This window comes from Papio anubis, chromosome 9 (genome assembly GCF_008728515.1).
Source record: "Papio anubis isolate 15944 chromosome 9, Panubis1.0, whole genome shotgun sequence".
Classification (NCBI taxonomy): domain Eukaryota; kingdom Metazoa; phylum Chordata; class Mammalia; order Primates; family Cercopithecidae; genus Papio; species Papio anubis.
In genome coordinates, this window is record NC_044984.1 from 19,445,780 (window position 1) to 19,465,513 (window position 19,734).

At 38.9% G+C, this 19,734-nt stretch overlaps 1 protein-coding gene and 1 pseudogene across 2 annotated transcripts in view; one reads left to right on the forward strand and one right to left on the reverse strand.

Moving 5' to 3' along the window:
• The window catches only part of PDE3A (phosphodiesterase 3A), a 344,786-nt gene that overhangs the window by 66,851 nt on the left and 258,201 nt on the right, over positions 1–19,734 (forward strand). The window lies entirely within an intron of this gene.
• LOC108580921 lies at positions 13,146–13,634 on the reverse strand (annotated as a pseudogene).

The following is a 19,734-nucleotide window of genomic DNA, read 5'->3' on the forward strand; positions in this document are numbered from 1 at the left end:
TCCTCTACAGTTTTAATAATTACGACTTTTCTTCTTTTTCCTCTTTTCTTTTTCCCTCCTGCCTGGAGTCCTGGGTAAAATTTAAGATTTTGTGTGTGTGTGTGTGTGTGTGTGTGTGTGTGTGTGTGTGTGTGTGTGTTTGATGCTATCTGACTCCTTTGAGTATTGACTACACATCTGGACTGTGCTACTGAACAAAGTTGAGAGTGTTGGATGATGTGCGATAAATCAACTTTGAGACTAGAGATGAGTGGATGGCTCATGACAAAAATTTCAGGCTTTATTTTTCCAATTTTGCTATAAATTAGTTAAAAGTTCGTTATGACCAGCGTTTGGGAACCTGTGTTGCATCAGACTCAGCCTTCATTCAATTGTTTAACATATATTGATCATATCCCTACTATGTGCTACTAGTATTATGGGTTAGGCCATTCTTGCATACCTAAGGTTGGGTAAATTATAAAGAAAAGAGGCATTTACCCATACCTGAGGCTGAGTAAATTATAACGAAAAGAGGCTTAATTGGCTCATGGTTCTGCAGACTGTACAAGCTGGCCTCTGCTTAGCTTTTGGGGAGGCCTCTGGAAGTTTTTACTCATGGCAGAAGGGAAGCAGGAGCAGGTGTGTCGCATGGTGAGAAAGGGAGCAAAGTGAACACGGGGGGTGCCACACAGTCATAAACAACCAGATTTTGGGAGAACAAACTTACTAATATGATAACAGCACCAAGTCATTCATGAGAAACCTGCTCCCATGATTTCATCACCTCTAATCGGGCCCTACCTCCAACACGGGATTACAATTCAACATGAGATTTAGAGGGGTAATGTATCCAAACTTTATCAAAGCCTATAATGGAAATAGACTTGTACTCACACAGCTAACACTTTATCCTAGTAGACATGCCTTTGAGTGCATAGCTTGAAAGGTTGAAACAAACTAAATTGAGAGTTGTTTATATTAAATAAAGCTATTTTCCCCCAATTTTAGCTAAACCTCTTTTTATATAAAGAAAAAGAATTTTTTTTCCAATAAGATAACCAATCAAAGCAGGAAATCATTTTGTTACAATTGTTGTACAAAGCAGCCCTGTGCAAGGCTATTGCAAATGTTAAGACCTTTCTTGGGGGTCTCCGATAGCTGATTCTCTCTAGAGTATTCTTCCTATTCTTGGCTGTAGATTGTTGCTAAAAAGAATTAGTTCCATTTTCTCCAGAGTGCTCTAAGTTATAGCTATTTATCTTTTAAGGAAGCTCCTAAGTATCCACAGGTGTTCAGCCCCCTAAAATTTCAATTTATCTTCAGCACAGCCAGCTTTTCAGTGTTTACTATAAGGCTTTAACCACATGGTAATTCCTCCCTTAAAGAAGTCTGCTGTATATAATGTTAAGGCGGAGTTGTCATGGCTGTTATGCTGTGTCTCAAGCCAAATACGTTTCTCAGCATTCCAAGGTTATGTGAATACACAGAAATAATTATTTTCAGATGTTGACATTGCACTTAGTGATTTAGTAATATGAGAAAATATGGTTCAAAAGTTATTCATTTAAAAAGCAGTGCAAAATATAGTAGAGGCAAATATGGTATGCATTCAGGCACATACTGTAAAGTAGAAATGTTGGAGTGATTTAGCTTTCTGTTATAATATCTTTATCACACAGGATATGGACTTACTATGATGTGAGTTAGCATGTTTCCTCTGACACAACTAAAGTTCAGAGATGTGCCTTGCTTCTAGTCCAGTAATGACTTTCAGTCACTGAGACAGACCCATGATTCTTGGATTCTCTTGTCACTTAAGATGTTGCCTTTTTTTCTTTTTCTTTTTCTTTTTTTTTTTTTTTTGTGAGATGGAGTCTTGCTTTGTCTCCTAGGCTGAAGTGCAGTGGCACAATATTGGCTCACTGCAACCTCCACTTCCCAGGTTCAAGCGATTCTCCTGCCTCCACCTCCCAGGTTAAAGCGATTCTCCTGTTTCAGCCTCCCGAGTGGCTGGGACTATAGGCACGTACCACCATGCCTGCCTAATGTTTTTGTATTTTTAGTGGAGATGGGGTTTCACCATGTTGGCCAGGCTGGTCTCAAACTCCTGATCTCAAGTGATCTGCCTGCCTCAGCCTGTCAAAGTACTGGGATTACAGTTGTGAGTCGCTGTGCCTGACCAATATGTTCCATCCTTAAGTCAGTTTTGAATGTTAAAAAAATGAAATCTTTAGCTTCAAAATATAATTTTTCTGTAATAATCCAGAAAACAACAATAGGACTTTTAAAAAGGGCTTTTCTTAGCTTTGCAAGAAAAGGGATAAAAGCAGAAAGGTTCACTTTTTGAAGAGACCAAGACTCAGTTGCAAAGGTACTTTAAATTTACTTTTTCCTAACATTGATTTATGACATTCAGTATGAATTTTGTCTGTTTATATCCACATATCATGTGGTCAACATAGAAAAGGCAAAAACCTGAATGAAGTTTTATTATACTCATTGATTCTTTATCTTCATGAAAAGGGAAATTATTATTTCTTAATAGTCTTTAAATTTCCACAGTAGCATTTGAGGAAAATGAAATAAACTCCATTTGATGTATGACCTATTGCACTTAAAAATATTCAGATCACTGGTTATTGCTGACTGCTTATAAGGCAAAATGTTTTGATTTTAATGTATTGTTCATGCTGTGAGCAACATGGGTGTCTGCTAAGTTTTTATTTTAACATGCATATTTCTGTCTTTACCTTGTAGCCTTGCAATGCGTTTGCAAAATGTTTGCGAAGTACAAGTTTATTATATTGTTTGTCTGCTTCTTATTATAACTTTAAAAAGAAAATGGGACACCCTCCTCTCGCCCCACCCTAGAGACAGATTTTCCATGACAGAATAGTTCTAAACATCAGGATATTGCATAAGTCAGTCTGGAAAAAATAGGAACAGACAGCTAACACTATCTAGTAGAGCTTTGCTTTTGTGACAACATTTTTTGGTTAAATAACTCTACATAAATGATAATTTCCCTACATATTTCGATATCAATATCTAAGTTGATATCAATGTTCAAAATCCGTAATTGTTCTGTGTACATTCTTTGATTGTTTTTATTTGGGTACTGTATAAAAATGATGACAATTTAAAAGTCATTGTATGGTGTAAGATCCAAGGAAATCTGATTAAGCTCTGAGTCTAATGAGTGTGAGAGAAACCTGTGCAAGGGACGTTTCAAAGAGTTAACAGTGTGGTGAGGTATGAAAAAGTGATGGTGTGTAGGATATTGCCCTGCTCCAGGTTTTACGAGGAGTAGTTAGGATTTGATTTTTGGCCCCCAAAAGACTTAAAATTTAATGTAATTATAAGGAAAAAGAAATTGGTGGCATGGCTCCGTGATCCTGTGAGTTGCTTGCGACTGAGTGTAGTGAAAAGTTTGTGAAGTAGACATTAATATTTAAAGCCTATTTCAGAAAAGTTGAAATCATAGTAGTAAGCAAAATTATTCTCCAAGTCCCTTTTAATTTTATTTGCTCACTTAAGCCAAAAGAACTGGGATAGACTGTATCTTTTTCACGTTACAATGATCAAACTACAAGGGCCAAGTGCAACTCTATTCATATTTCTTTTCAAGTACAAATCTGTTTCTCAATAAGTCACATCACTTATGTAACACTTCTTGAGTACTTGTTTACTACAGCCTGGACAAAGGGTATCAAGGAACAGTAGGTTTACTTGGTGGTGGAGTCTGGGGAAAAATAAAACTATTTGTTAACAGCCAGTTGTTTACAAGGACCCTTATCTACTTTGTGACATCTTTATGCCTGTGGAATGAAGAATGTGATCTAACTCACTGTGGAAGCTTAGCTTTCTTCCCTTTCTGCTCCTGGAGCTAGAGCTTTTCCATCAGAAATGGATATATTCTTTTGAGATTCCTGATCAATATGCCATGCCATTTTAGAATGATTTCACCTATCTCACCTTTGATTATTTATAAGTACAAGGAGGGAGAAAACTACCCGTTTTGTGAAATTGTTTCTGACACATGCATAAAACATTATGTATCATACAAATAAATTATAATGAAATTATATGCTAGGATTGGATCTAATTCCTTGAATTATTCAACAGTGAAGCTCAGTAAGTTCAAGGCACTACCACAAAGTACTGTTGGGAGTATAGTGGATACATAAGAAGAAATACTGGTTAAAGGAAAAATAGAACATAATTGAGAAAAATAAATTCTGAAATAATATATAATTAAGTAGCATGAAGCAATTAGAAACTGTTATAGTTCAGACTTGAAAGAGATTATTTCCTGAGGCAAAGGGAGCATTCATGGAGTAGAGTAGTCATTGAGTAGGATCCTTCATGGAGAAGATAGTCGTTGTGTGGGTTCTGAAGGGTGAGTGGAATTTGAACAGGGAGAGACCCGAGAAAGACATAGTCAAAGGCAACATCATTAGGAGCAGAAGAGTAAAAAAAAAAAATATGGTATTGAAGAAGAATAGTGCAATTATGTCATGAGTCATAAAATGCATTAGATTGACAAGTTAATTCTCACTAAGAGCCAGGTACTTTGCCAAAATAAGCATTTTTTTTTTTTTTTTTTTTTTGAGACGGAGTCTCGCGCTGTCGCCCAGGCTGGAGTGCAGTGGCCGGATCTCAGCTCACTGCAAGCTCCGCCTCCTGGGTTCACGCCATTCTCCGGCCTCAGCCTCCCGAGTAGCTGGGACTACAGGCGCTGCCACCTCGCCCGGCTATTTTTTGTATTTCTTAGTAGAGACGGGGTTTCACCGTGTTAGCCAGGATGGTCTCGATCTCCTGACCTCGTGATCCGCCCATCTCGGCCTCCCAAAGTGCTGGGATTACAGGCTTGAGCCACCGCGCCCGGCCAAAAATAAGCATTTTACATAAATTATTTCACCTTCATGGTAAACCTAAGAAGTAGAAATGTATGGATAAAGAATGATACAACATGATACAACTATTATGTGGAAGCAGATGAACTGGAAACCAGGGACTGGGGTCTTGACCACCAATCTCTGTTCCCTGATGTTGGTATTTGGTAACAGAGGGAAGGATGGATATTTCATTCTGTAAGCTGTGGTCACTCATAGGATGTTTTTGAGCAGAGTGAGTAATGTGTTCCTCCCAATTATTCTGTCTCATCTCACCCATCCTTCTCATTAACCCTGCCTTTAAACTACCGAGACAAACCATTTGGAATTACAGGTCTGATCGTATAGTACATGTGCTTACAATCCTACAGGGCTCCCAGGGCCCATAGCATGCATTTCTTGTTCTTTCCATGATGTACAAGGCCCTGCCAATCTCTATAGCTTCATTTGTAACTACTTTCGTTTCTCTGAAATCTCCTTGCTGTCTTCCTCTGCTTTTCCTGAGGTTAGTGCCTCCTCCTGGATGACCGTTTTGCATTTCTGGGTCCATCTATTCTGCTCTGCTTTTGTCATTTATTGTGAAATATTGAACTGCTTATTAACCCTCTTTTTCACAAAAATTTGAAAATCTGTTTCCAGATATGCAGTTCTACACCAAAATGGAATTCAATCATTGACACTATCTATTCTATATTAAAATGGCTTTTACAATTATCTAATGTAATTTTTTCCCCAAATTTCCAGTGTGTGACCCATAACCATGACCTGTTTTGTCTATTAGTTAGGATAGACTAAGCTATCTTGCAGTAACAACCACCACAAATATTGTAATGGCTTACAACAAAAAAGATTTCCCTCTTGTTTGTGTAGATTGAAAGGAAGACTCTGCTTATCATAGTTACCTCTGAAGGAAGCTCCACTTGACATGTGCTTTCACAATCACTTAGGAGAGGGAGAGAACATGGTAGTCATACGCTGGTTCTTAGCACTTCTGGCTGGTAGTGATGCATTCCACTTGTGCATACATTTCACTGACCCCGCATGGCCTCACCAAATGTCAAGGAGACAGGGAAGCTACCACGTGGCTGAAAGTGGGAGACACATGGAAATAGTTAACAGCACTGCAGTGTGTTGAAGATCTGAAATTGTAAGACAATTCTTTAGAAAATTTATGTTCACTAGTAGTTGGTAAAAGTGTCAAGTCAAATGTTGCAGTTTGGAGGTGAAAACTGAAAAAATCCTAAAGATGTGAGATTGTGTCTTTTAAAATCATCATCTCAGTTGAAAACACTGAATATTGAAGCATATGCTTAGATTTAAAGCAATAAATGTGAGCATTTCATGGCCATGGCACAAAAATGTGTTAAAACTATATCGTCCATCCACTGATAGTATTGAAGAACAAAGCAGTGTCACAGAAAATAGGTTGCATTATTCTTAGAAATATATCATGGTTTGAGGGATCCTTTTTTTTTAAGGGAGGTCATGATCATCTTTCATAAATAATTTATCAGTCAATGGTAGTGAACAGAGTTTGAATGAATCAAAATTCTACAATGAAATGCTCCTGTATAGGTGTAAAATATATAAATGTATATATAAATATACAAATGTAAATATATAAATGTATATATTTAGTATGTATTTGCCCCTAGTTTAATTTGTCAGCACTAACTGCTGGTTTTTATTTCTTTTTGCAAGAAATTATATAGAAATTGATTTGAGGGAGATTTAATATAAATGTTAAGTGAGAGGAAATCTTACCCTGTCCTATCTGTGGATATTGATAAACTATACCACTGCATTCCTAACTCCTAACTTGGATATAGGAGCTTGACTATCTGCATGGATATGTAAGGGGATATGGGTGACAGGAGGAATTACAAATGTACTTATTTAACAATTAATGCTGACATAAGCTATTTAGGTAATACCTCATTTTTTTTTTTAGAATGAATGATGACTGTCAGTGTGACTTATGATACAGACATAAAATTAGGAAATCAAAAGAAATCAAAAGAAATATCTGTTTCCTTCAAAAAATTTGACTAGTCATTTTTTTTGACTAGCTTTTTAAAAATTGCATAAGACTATTTTCATTTGCTGTGTGTACATTAAATATGTCTGTGTAGGTCCCTTTGCTTTCTTTTGCCCCACAGTAATTATGTTGAAAATTATAAACAGAGGCATTAGCATAAGTTATGGATTAAATATGGAAATCATAAAAAAACCTAATTCCATGAAAATGAAATTTCTTTTTGAAAAGAGAAATAGGTATTATTCTACTTATTTTCATTTAGTAAATTTTCTTATGGAACATCATCACTCTGCCTCTCAGAAAATTTGCCAAATTGTTTGAAACTCCCTCTGAATATTTGTACTTCAGTAACCTATTGAAAGCACAACTGATTTTGTTTGTGCTAGGTTTATCTCCATTTGAAGGCAGACTCCTTCGGTGAGCTCCCCCGTGGCAATATGAGAGAAGGAAAAGAAGGAGGGAGGACCTTGCAGGGCTGGTTTATGTAGCAAAAAGTTAAGAGACAAGAGAGCTCTACAATTATTGAGCACAGGGAAAATGATTTCCTATTCATAGTAGTGTGGCACATGTAGAGGAGTGTTTAAAGATGATACAGCATGCTGTTCCTTTCCCCTCCATTGTGTAATCAACCAGCCAATATTTATCAAGTACCTGTTAGTTTCACTTACAGAGTACCTGTAGCTGAGTTTTCTTTTCTGCTTTCTTTATCCCTGCTCTCCAGCTCCTGACCCGTCCATCATGAATATCAGTTTTCCCCGTGCATTAAACCTTTAAACCTATCTTCCATCTAAGAAGACTTCACACTGCTCACTTTTCCTTTCTGACACTGAATACATATAAACAACAAAGGGCAATGCCTCTTAAACCCACAAACCCATTCAAAAACCAAACCCAAACCAAATAAAATGAATTGCTTGTGTTAATTTGTATCATCCATTTACATTTTGAGAAGCATAGTCAATCAGATAAACTTACTGTTATCTGAATTCTAAATTCATTGAGTTTCTGTCAGTCTCTGTGTTTCCTATATGTAGCAGCTGGTTTAAGAATATAATTGTCTTGACAACAATTGATTGGCATTTAGAAGCTCAAAAGTTACCTTGGAAGCTTTTGAAATTAAAGAAATAAAAGTGTTAATTCTCTCTGATCTGAACAAGCCAAGACTCAGTGTCAGCCCTTTATAGGTCAGGCTGTGGAAGGAGTGCATAGGATGAAATACCAGTGCATGCCTGGTGCATTAAAACTAAATGGGATTTCAGCAGATGAAGGGAAAGGGTGAGGAATCAAGTCTTAAATTGTCTGCCTCAGACATGGTAAGAAGACTTGGACAGTAATATAAACAGGAAGTGTTTGCTGTGAAGCTTGAATGTATTCAAAGTAAATCAGTTTGTGTTCCATTAAGGAATCCTAGCTCTAGGTTGGAGCCTACGTGGGATCAGTAAATTTTGCACTAGGAAATACCTAATGTCAAGCCTTAGAGAACACCTCATACTGTGGCCAGCTGTCATCAAACCCATCGCCACTGCTAGTAAAATAGCTCCAAAGCAAGTGAAATTGGCAGTAATTGCACAAATAAACAGGTTGCAAAAGAGCAAAATGGGTACGTTTCAGAACATCATTTCTGTTAGGCTCCATGTTATACTGCTTACATTAGAAACAAATGGAAGTTGAGAGGAAAGCCTGGCATTACATTTTCTAGTGATGCAGGAATAACTGTTAGCAGCTGGGCCTGGGTGCTTTTCCCCTGCTTTGTCCTGGAAAGATTTCACATCTTAAGGGAAATAAATGAACTACACACCTTGAGAATTTTTTTTTTTTTTTTTGGTATCATATTGTACAAATCTGAGTAAATCTCATTTTCCCCCTTTTTGGAGTTAAGTAACATAAGTAACTGTAAGGATTTTCCAGATACTTTCTTAACCCCCTGAAAAACTTTCCCTCGGGACTTATAGTATATCCAAATGACTATCGATTATAGCTAAATGTAAATACATATGCACATATGAGGTGAAGCTGTATTAAAATGTGGGTGGCAGTGTCTTTAACTCAGATTTGGGATGCTTTATGCAGTCATGGGAAATATCAGGGGATCAACTTGAAATTCTTTAAAAGTCAACAGAATTTTGGAACGATCAAGGAACACGGGAATATGGCCTCACGTTTTCTTTCTCACTGACGACATAAATGCCGCCCTCACTGTGGTGTTTATTGTTTCTTCCAGATAATCTTTGCATACTCAGTCCTTGGAATATAGAGCCATTGCCCTGTACTCATTTTTTCCTTCCTGGAGGTATAAATAGACTGATGACGCCCTATGCTCTCTGCAGTCCGTGCATCATTCATACCGTACATCTCCTTTCTAGGTCACAAAGCTTTTAAAAAAATCAGCAGTGGTAGCAGCATGTGAGAAGATGAGCATATGACTGACTCCTTCCTTTCACCTCAGAGCCGTGCCTTTGATAACGTCCAGACAGCAGTGCATGGAAACATGACGTTTGGGTGGTTCAAGAATATCAGAGGGAAAAATAGCCATTCTTACCAAATAGCTTAAAAATAGCATAGTCTGAGCATTTTTCCCTTTGCCCTTTCTCCCCCAACGTGCCTGAAATGAAGCCCTTCCCATCCAAAGCAAAACTAGGAATTTGTGTTTTGTGAGAATCTGAAGAGTCTGCCTCTCTTACTACAACTGCTTTCTTCCTTCCAAATGTATAAGCTCAAGTCGTGAGAAAATGTCATCTGTCTCGTTCTGCTTTCCTCTCTAGTAAAATAAAAATGGTTGTACTTTCAGACAGTCATGTATTATTGAGTGCCTACTGAGTGAGGAATTGTGTGTTGACTGTTTTCAGATGGGGTGAGGGAAGACATTATTTTTTCTGCTTTCCTCCAGCTTCATTATGTGTTATAGTTCATGGTATCTAAGCCAACAGTTAGCAAGAAGGCTAATTCTTAGAGGTAATCTCACATTCGAGGAAGGTCGGGAACAAGCATGGTGGGTAGTGGGGACGGTGTTCTTGTTACCACTGCAGTTTGTGTCCTGGATGCCAGGTCTACATCATCGTATTCTCTTCTTGATTTGTCAGTACTTTTTAGGGACCATTCATTCTCTGCCTACTATGTGCCAGACTCTACCCTAAGCAGTTAGAATTCCGGTTAAGAAGAGGTAGATCTTCTATTCATTTAAAATTTCATGCTACTAGCTAATAATGTATTTGGAGGAATAAATGCTGTGAAGAAAAGCAGACTGAGTGTTAGATGTAGGTAGTTACAGGGGATGTGTGCTATCTTATATAGGTGGATCAGAGAGACACAAACTGATAAGGGGGCGATTGCTTAGTTCTCTGAAAGAAGCAAGGAAATGAGAACCATGTGGATGGCTGAGGGAAATGCAGTCCAAGCAGAAGAAACAGCAAGCGTAAATCTCACAGGTGAGGGCGCATCAGTGGAGCAAGGACAAGAGTGTTATGATAAGAGGTCCTGAAGGCAGCAGTGAGAAACACCTTGGAAGCCTGTGCTGGAATATGGAGGAGCGCGGATTTTATTCTGGTAAAGACATTGCAGAGGAGTGGCATCATTTCACTTGCTCTTGGGAAGAGAAACTGGAACACAGATTGTAGATGGGCAAAGGAGGCAGCATGAGACAAGCCTCTCTCTTGCAAGCCATCCAGGTGAGAGATAACGGTGGCTTGGAGATGACAGTGAAGGTGGTAGGAGGATATTCTAAAAGTAGAGCCCGTTGAATTTGCTGATTGTGATATTGTAAAATAGGTATTTGGTCTTCATCCCTGTTTTCTGTCATACAGCTCCTAAAACCCTTGATAAGAATATCCTTTGTGTGCTAATAAGACGACGAATGGCTGGAGGCCCCTTTGTAACTTCTGGTTGGGGGCTGCTCACCAGAAAGACCAAGGCATGATCAGGGGTTAGGACTTTTAACCCCATCTCTCAGTCTCTGCAGGGCTGAAGGTTGCATTGATTACCAATGGCCAGTGATGCAATCAGTCATACCTGTAGAATTGAAGCCTCTATGTAAATCCTAAAGGACAGGGTTCAGAGAACTTCTGGATAGCTGAACATGCGGAGGTTCCTAGAAGGTGGCACACCCACCCAGGGAGGACATGGGAGCTCTGCACCCCTTCTCCTATACCTCACCCTAGGCAGCTCTCCAACTGGCTGTTCATTCATATGCTTTGTAATTTTTTTAATAATGGTGAATATATATGAAATGTTTCTCTGAATTCTGTGAGCTGCTGTGGAAAAGTAATCAAACCCAAAGAGGTGGGTTATAGGATCTCTGATGTATAGCTGGTTGGTCGAAGTACAAGTCACAGCCTGGGATTTGGAATTGGCATCTGAAGAGGGGGGCAGTCATGAGGGACTGAGGGGTGATGCTATGTCCAGGTGGATAGTGTTAGGATTGAATCGAATTAGAGGATGCTCAGCTGGTGTCTGTTGAAGAATCTGGTGTCAGAAGTGTTGAGTGATGTGTGAGAGCAGGAGAAACACTGGTTTTCCCTACATTCTCTTACACTGATGGGTTTGTATTCGGAGAGACTGGAAGGATGGATCTGTCATTTACTGAGATGGGAAGTCACAGCGAGGAACCCGTTAACCATATATTAAAACTGCATTAGTAATATTAAGGCTGTCCATTCTAGGAAACTGATCATCATCCTTTCAAAGTAGACAGTGAATTCCATTCACACAAAAACATGGGATAAAATTAGTGAAGAGGTGGTGACTCATGCCTGTAATCCTAGCACTTTGGGAGGCTGAGGCGGGTGGATCACCTGGGGTCAGGAGTTCGAGACCAGCCTGGGCAACATGGTGAAACCCTGTCTCCACTAAAAATACCAGGAGTAGTGGTGGACGCCTGTTATCCCAGCTACTCAGGAGGCTGAGACAGGAGAATCACTTGAACCTGGGAGGCAGAGGTTGCAGTGAGCCGAGATAGTGCCAATGCACTACAGTCCGGGCAATAAGAGCAAACCTCTGCCTCGGGCGGGCGGCGGGGACAAGGGGTGGATTAGTGAAGAGGACAATATTGTAACCTACAAAAATTCTGAGGTAGGTCTGTTACTTTTGTTAACAGACTTTTCTGAATAAAGTACTCCAAAGTAACTTGGAGTTAAGACAGTTTAGTATTATGCCTTGGTTTTCAAAACATGAATAGTTGCCTTCTCTTTTCATGAATTTGGATATGAATGCAGGCACTTACCTACATAATTTCTAATATTGATGATACTGGTGTTTCTTAAATTCACTAAAAAATTTTATTTGTAAAGGGTAATCTGCATTTCATTATTTAAGGTTTTTATTTAAAACTTTTTTTTTTTTTTTTTTTTTTTTGAGGTGGAGTCTTGCTGTATTGCCCTGGCTGGTGTCAAACTTTTGGGCTCAAGCAATCCTCATTCCCTACCTAGCCTCCTGAGTAGTTGGGATTGTCACGTTACATTTTGAAAGAAGACAGTTTACAAATGTCTGTTTCCATGCATTTAAAAAGAGGTCCTGTTACAAAAGATTCAGTTAATCTCTTTAAATGGAATTTATTTTGGTTTCCTACTTCCTCCATTAAAGTGCATTAATCCTTCTTAACATATGTGTTTATCACCTGCTGGATTGCTAAGTATGTAAAAGCTACTTTGTAAAAGCAATGCTGTAGCTAAAAAAATGTATTGCATAGCAGCCAATGTGATTTAGCCATTTCAACATTGTATTTTACTAACAGGATAGTCCAGACCTAAATAGTGAAAAGATTTCCCTCTCAAATTGTCCCCTAGGAAGAGAAGATTGAAATATAGAGGAATCACTTCTTCTCCTAGTGATTCAGCCTTTTGATGAAGTAGTAATCTGCGTTATTGCAGTTCTTTTAAATGTTAGACAAATCTTAATTCATTTTAATAGTTGCTTAAGAAAATAAAATTTTATGAGGCAAAATACAGCAAAATATTTCAACACCATATTTTTGTTTTTCCAACCAGAGTTTGTTTCATTTACAGACATTGCCATTTATTTTTTATTTTTATTTATTTTTTAGAACATCTTAAATTTTTAATCCTTTATTTACAGGTTGCCTGGAACACTTTTGATTAAGAAAACTGTAGAAAGTTAGTAACTGCCAACGCAGTAGGCGGTGGCACGTGTCAGTTTCCACAGAATCCTGCTATGTGGGGTGTCTGAATGCACTGCACGGGGTCTCTGCTCACACTTACTGGAACCAATCATGGCAGATTTTAGTCCACCGGTTGCTTTTCCCCATATTTCTCTGTGAACTTCCGCATTCTTACAGAAATTTTTACAGTCCTTAGAGTATTATTCAGCTAGGTCAGCTCGAAGTGGATGCTTAGGCTGGGGGTCATTCACCAGTGTTATGAAGGACTGGATTACTCGGTCAGTTTTAGTTGCTGGCTTCCAGTTTTCAGCACTAATTACTGACAGACAGACCTGCCCCTTTTAGTGGACGTTTGGGTGACAGATCTTTAAGTGTGATCTTCAGTGGTTTGAATGGGTACTCTGCTGTAATGTTGATTTCGATTCTGAAGGCCCCCTTATATGGAGGGTTGTCAGCAACAATAAGCTCTTGCCAAGTCAATAAATTAACTCCATCCACCTGGAAGTTATGGGAGTTTTTCATTCCACATTTGCGTATTTCTTCAAGCTCCTTCATCAGCCTTCTGCTGGCTGCCATCTTGGATTTGGTGCTGCTCCTTTCCCAGAATGCATCGCAGCCCAACATTGCTGTTTATTATGCTTTATTTTGTTGAGCTTGATGCTTTGCATTAGTTTGTTTACTTATTCAATAATTATATATTGAGTGCTTACTAGAGTTGTCTAGTTTCCCAAAATTGTGAGATTTATGCTAAACACTGGGGACACAGCAGTGAATGAGACCTAGTCCCTGTCATCCAAGGGCCAATAGGTCACAGGTGTGAATTAGCCCTTTCTCCTGACTTTTGGGATTCTAATTTCAAAGAGGTTGTAAAGGAGACAGTGCCATATTCTTGAACCTTTTAGCCAATTAGGTAAAAATAAATTTTCACATATTTCTGTTGAGCCCACTGGACACCAATATACTTTAATAATTGTATTTAAAATAGAAAACTCCTTCAGTTTGAAGCTGTCTTTTATTTGAGAAAAGTGAAAAACAGATTCGTGGAATATTATAAAAGATGAACAAGTTTGATGCCTGAAATAGACAATGCTCCTTTACATGTTATTTTAACATTTGAGAGAATGCTATCCAAATGCAGAATTGGCTAAAGGTGTTAGAAGGAGTCGTTCAAGTTGTCTTAAACCAAGAGTCACCTAGAATTTGGCTGCACCCTGGTATATCAAATATGCTGTATGAGAATGTGCTTATATTTTGATGAGTAATGTGTTTTTATAACAAATGAAGATGCATGTCAGAATGTTGAGCTTGTCAGGTCTCAGTAGGTATTCAAAGAATAGGGTAAGAGCAAATGGGTGCCAAACAAAAATTGAGTTTACTTGGATATACAAGAACTCTTCCTTCTGACTTGGTCTGAGAACTTGTTGAAGGCAAGAAACAGTTTCTAACTTCAGCTGAATCACAGTGTGAAGGTAAACAAGTGAAAAAGATCAGTTACCTGCACAAAGTTGCTTGCAGTCAGTTTTACAAAGCTCACTGTTTAAATCTAGTAGTTACCTTTTAATCCCTTCAGATATGTCAGCAAAAATTCTAGTATTTGGAAATATGCCTTGATCACTTACAAAAGGCTGTGGAAGACAGAAGTCATAGTAAAGTGTCAGGTATTTAAGAATCTGGTTCAAACTTCCAAACAAAGAATGTTTCAGACCTCAGTGTATTAAGAGTTTTCCTAACTATTCAGTTATTCAGTGGTCTTTTACTTTTTATGTTTATTTTTCTCGAGGTGTAGTCTTGCTCTGTCTCCGAGGCTGGAGTGCAGTGGTGCCATCTCAGCTCACTGCAACCTCTGCCTCCCAGGTTCAAGTGAATCTCTTGCCTCAGCCTCCCAAGTAGATGGGATTACAGGTGTGCACCACCACGCCTGGCTAATGTTTGTATTTTTAGTAGAGACAGGCTTTTTCCATCTTGGCCAGGCTGGTTTCAAACTCCTGGCCTCAAGAGATCCACCCACCTTGGCCTTCCAGGTCGCAAGTAATCTGCTTGCCTCAGCCTCCCAAAGCGCTGGGATTACAGGCATGAGCAAGTACACCCAGCCTCATTCACTTACAGTTTTTAATTTTTTTGTGGGGGAAAGGACCAGTGACCATTTTTTTTTTTTTTTTTTTTTTGAGATGGAGTCTGGCTCTGTTGCCCAGGCTGGAGTGCAGTGGCGCGATCTCAGCTCACTGCAAGCTCCGCCTCCAGGGTTCATGCCATTCTCCTGCCTCAGCCTCCCGAGTAGCTGGGACTACAGGAACCTGCCACTGCGCCTGGCTAATGTTTTTTTGTATTTTTAGTAGAGACAGGGTTTCACCATGTTAGCCAGGATGGTCTCGATCTCCTGACCTCGTGATCCGCCCATCTCAGCCTCCCAAAGTGCTAGGATTACAGGTGTGAGCCACCGTGCCCGCCCCAGTAACCTTTTTGAATATGAGAAGGATCCCAAAGCAAACGGTGATTTATTTCCTTTCCTTTAATTCTGCCACATTACATGGCACCCCAGCATCTAAAAGAATCTTCTCATGTGTGAGATGAATGTCTTGGACTTCTTTTGGAAAGAGTCAGATTTTATATTCATTTAGAAATATCCATGCCTATAACGTGGTTGCAGTTGTACTTGACACACTGTTGTTTATTTAACTGTGTTTCACCCTTTCATCTTGTGTGGGAAGCTCACACTTAACCGCATTTCTCTTTGTTGCATAGTTTAACCCTGACTCTCTGGCTCTTCATCTGATCTGTCTGCCTTGCTTTTGTATCTGAACAATATGTCTCATCACCTGACCAAAATGCTCTGCCCCCATAGGTCTCAGCTTAGATGTTACTGTTTGGAATGCTTCCCTGAACAATGCTTTCCATATTCTCAAATGCAGTACTTAATCCCAGTAAAATATTAGTGCTCCTGAATTATGGCATTCCTCTGCATGCATCAGACTAGTTCTCATAGTGGTCCATTTAGTCTAACTTGTGCAGATACAAGATTAGTCTCTTTCTTGTTCATTGTTCTTAGTGCCTGATTTAGCACATGGAACGTATCAATGATGCCTAATGAGTGTAATTGAAACAAAATAATTTTTTTAGAATTTGGAAGTCATTTGTCTTAATGTGTATTTCTCTCCCTTTTCTGGTCATCAGCATTAGAACTATTGAAGTCATCTTCAATATCTCTCTCTTTCATCCATTCATTAAATCATTCACCAAGTTTTGACAGTTTTCCTTTGCAATGTGTCTCTAAATGGTCATCCTCTTCTCCTTTCTCAGATTAGGATTCTTGTCTTCTTTACTCATTGGTAAAACAAGTTTGGGAAATGCTAGTTAAGCAGTTAATGGTTTAGTTACCGCAGGACTTGACAAAACCTCGAATGAAAGAACATTGTAAATTTTTACAGAAGGAATGCAGGATAGAACATTTGCTATATTTGTTTGATCAGAGAAGCTTTTTTCCATCTTAGGGAATCTTATGTGGTTAATGATCTGCAAAACCCACCTGGGAGAATGCTGGTAGAATTGTGCAACAGTCACTCTCTCATCATGGGCTGTGGATCATTTGACTTTAGCTTAATGATAGATATCAGCTATAGACAGCAAACACATGGAAGGGAAGCATGCCAGCCTCATGACACTGAATGGCTGCTGACCCTCGCACTCTTTTGGTAGCTCAGACCATGTTAACTTGATTAGCTGAAGGGGCCCCAAGTAGGGAATTATTCACCTTATTCGCCTGCTAAAGACACTGCTAATTATTCTTGCAGTATTTCCTCAATGCTGTCTTGATAAGATTTAAAGAGTTTTTTTAGCCTCTGCCTTTAGGCACCTTCAGAAAGAATGCCATCGTATTCCTATCTAATGCCTGCCTACCACTGTTTTGAATCTGTAGGTGCAAGAGATTTAAAAGCCAACCACAGTGAAGTTGAGTTTTTATTTCCCAGATTTGTGATTGACTGGTTTTGGATGACAAACTTGATAATGTATTTTTTTTTTTTTTTTTTGAGACTGAGTCCCACTGTGTCGCCCAGGCTGGAGTGCAATGGCACCGTCTCAGCTCACTGCAACCTCCGCCTCCCAGGTTCAAACAGTTCTCTTGCCTCAGCCTCCCAAGTAGCTGGGATTATAGGTGACCACCCCCACACCTGGCTAATTTTTTTTGTATTTTTAGTAGAGACGGCATTTCACCATGTTGGCCAGGCTGGTCTCGAACTTCTGACCTCAGGTGATCTGCCCGCCTTGGCCTCCCAAAGTGCTGGAATTACAGGCGTGAGGCACTGTGCCTGGCCAACATTTGATAATGTGGAAGTCATTTGCTGAGGTATCGGTATGTAGGTGGCAAAAACAATGGAAAGAGAGAACCATGATTTGTCAAGAGTATCTAAGAACTAAGTAAAATAGAAAGTTCAATTTTTGGTTAAAGAAGTCAGAGAGGAAAAGCCTGTAAAATGTTAGATACTTTTTGTCATTGTTTTGAATATAAGTAGGGATCATGTTCGGGAAATCATGTTGTTGACACATTGATAATCCCATTAGATTTTTCCAGATGCTCTGAGTCCTCCTTCCTCAGCTCTGTTTCTCTTACATCTCAGATTCGATCTATCTGAAAATCTTATTCCACATGACTTCCAAATATCTAGAGTGTCACTATTTAACTATCTACACAGTCACCATCATCTGTTGCTGAAATTATCTGTTGCCTGCTTCCACTCTTGCCTCCTTACAGTTTACTCATCACACAGCAGGAAAACTAATCCTTTGAAAGGTGAATCAGACCATGCCATTTATCTGCAATCTTGCAATTGCACCAACTCTCATTCAGAAGAAAATTTGACATTCTTCACCCAGGCAATGAGCTCAGCCATCATCTGTCTCCCTGTGATATCTTTGACCTTATGTTGTACACTTTCCTCATTTACTCACTCTAGTCACATCAGCTTCTGGCTCTTGCTTGAACCTGTTAAGCATATCTTTACCTTGGATTTTTTTGTGCTTACTGTTTCCTCTGCCAGGAATGTACTTTTTTCTAACGTACACATATATTATTTTTTCACTTCCTTGCCTGTGCTCCATTTTTCCTCATGAATAGTCTTCACCGTATCACTTTATTTAAAGCAATTCATTCACGCTTCCCCTCACCACTCTATCTTTACCTAACTGTATTTTTCTGCATTATTTGTATTACCAGCTGACATGTTATTATCTTATATGCTGCCTTCTTTAACTAGAATGTAAGCTCAATAAGAGGAGGGCTTTGTTTGTTTGTTTATTTATTTATTAACTTTTAAGTTCAGGGGTACATGTGCGGGTTTGTTATGTAAGTAAACTCAGGTCATGGGGGTTTGTTGTACAGATTATTTGGGCACTCAGGTATTCAGCCTGGTACCCATTATTTATTTTTCCCGGTCCCCTCCTTCCTCCCACCCTCTAGCCTTCAATAGACCCCAATGTGTGTTGTTCCCCTCTATGTGTCCATGTGTTCTCATCATTTAGCTCCCACTTATAAGTGAGAACAGGTAGTATTTGATTTTCTGTTCCTGTGTTAGTTTGCTAAGGATAATAACCTCCAGCTCCATCCATTTTCTTGCACAGGACATGATTTCATTTTTGTATGACTGCATAATATTCCATGGTATATATGTACCTCATTTTCTTTATCCAGTCTACCATTGATGGGCATTTAGGTTGATTCCATGTCTTTGCTATTGTGAATAGTGCTGCAGTAACCATACATGTGCATGTGTCTTTATGACAGAGCAATTTATATTCCTTTGTGTATAAACCCAGTAATTGAATGTGTGAGTCGAATGGTAGTTCTGTTTTTAGCTCTTTGTGGAATAGACACACTACTTTCTACAGTGGCTGAACTAATTTATACTCCCACCAACAGTGTGTAAGTGTTTCTTTTTCTCCACAGCCTCACCAGCATCTGTTACCTTTTGACTTTTTAATAATGGTCATTCTGGTTAGTGTGAGATGGTATCTTATTGTGGTTTTGATTTGCATTTCTCTAATGATCAGTCACGTTGAGCTTTTTTCATATGCTTGTTGGCCGCATGTATGTCTTCTTTTGAAAGTGTGTATTCATGTTCTTTGCCCACTTTTTAATGGAGTTGTTTGCTTTTTTCTTGTGAATTTAGGTTCCTTGCAGATGCCAGATATCAGACCTTTGTCAGATGCATAGTTTGCAAAAATGTTCTCCCGTTCTGTAGATTGTCTGTTTACTCTGTTGATAGTTTCTTTTGCTGTGCAGAGCTCTTTAGTTTAATTAGATTTCATTGGCTTTATCTTACTCATTGCTAAAGAACAGTGCTTGTAGCAGGATTCTGGCATGTAGTAGGCATGCACCAGATGCTTGCCAAATAAATTAAGATGAAAGAATGTGTGAGCAAGCCCTCTTGTTTGTTATGGAATTCAGTATTTACTAGGAAATGGTAGGCTGCTTTTCAGTAAATCCCTGTCATGTCTCTGTGTTTATTCTAAAATTGGTAAGCTTTCCAACTATAAACAAACAGATAAAAACCATGTTAATTGTTCCTCTCGTATTTCTCTCCTTTTCTTTTGTAGCATGATGCCAGGTGAGTATTTAAAAACATTGAAAAGATTGGGAAAGGTCTAAGAGGTGGAAAGTAGAATAATCCATTCAGATAGCGCCTCTTGGGTCTCCCTGAACAGATTTTAGGTACTGT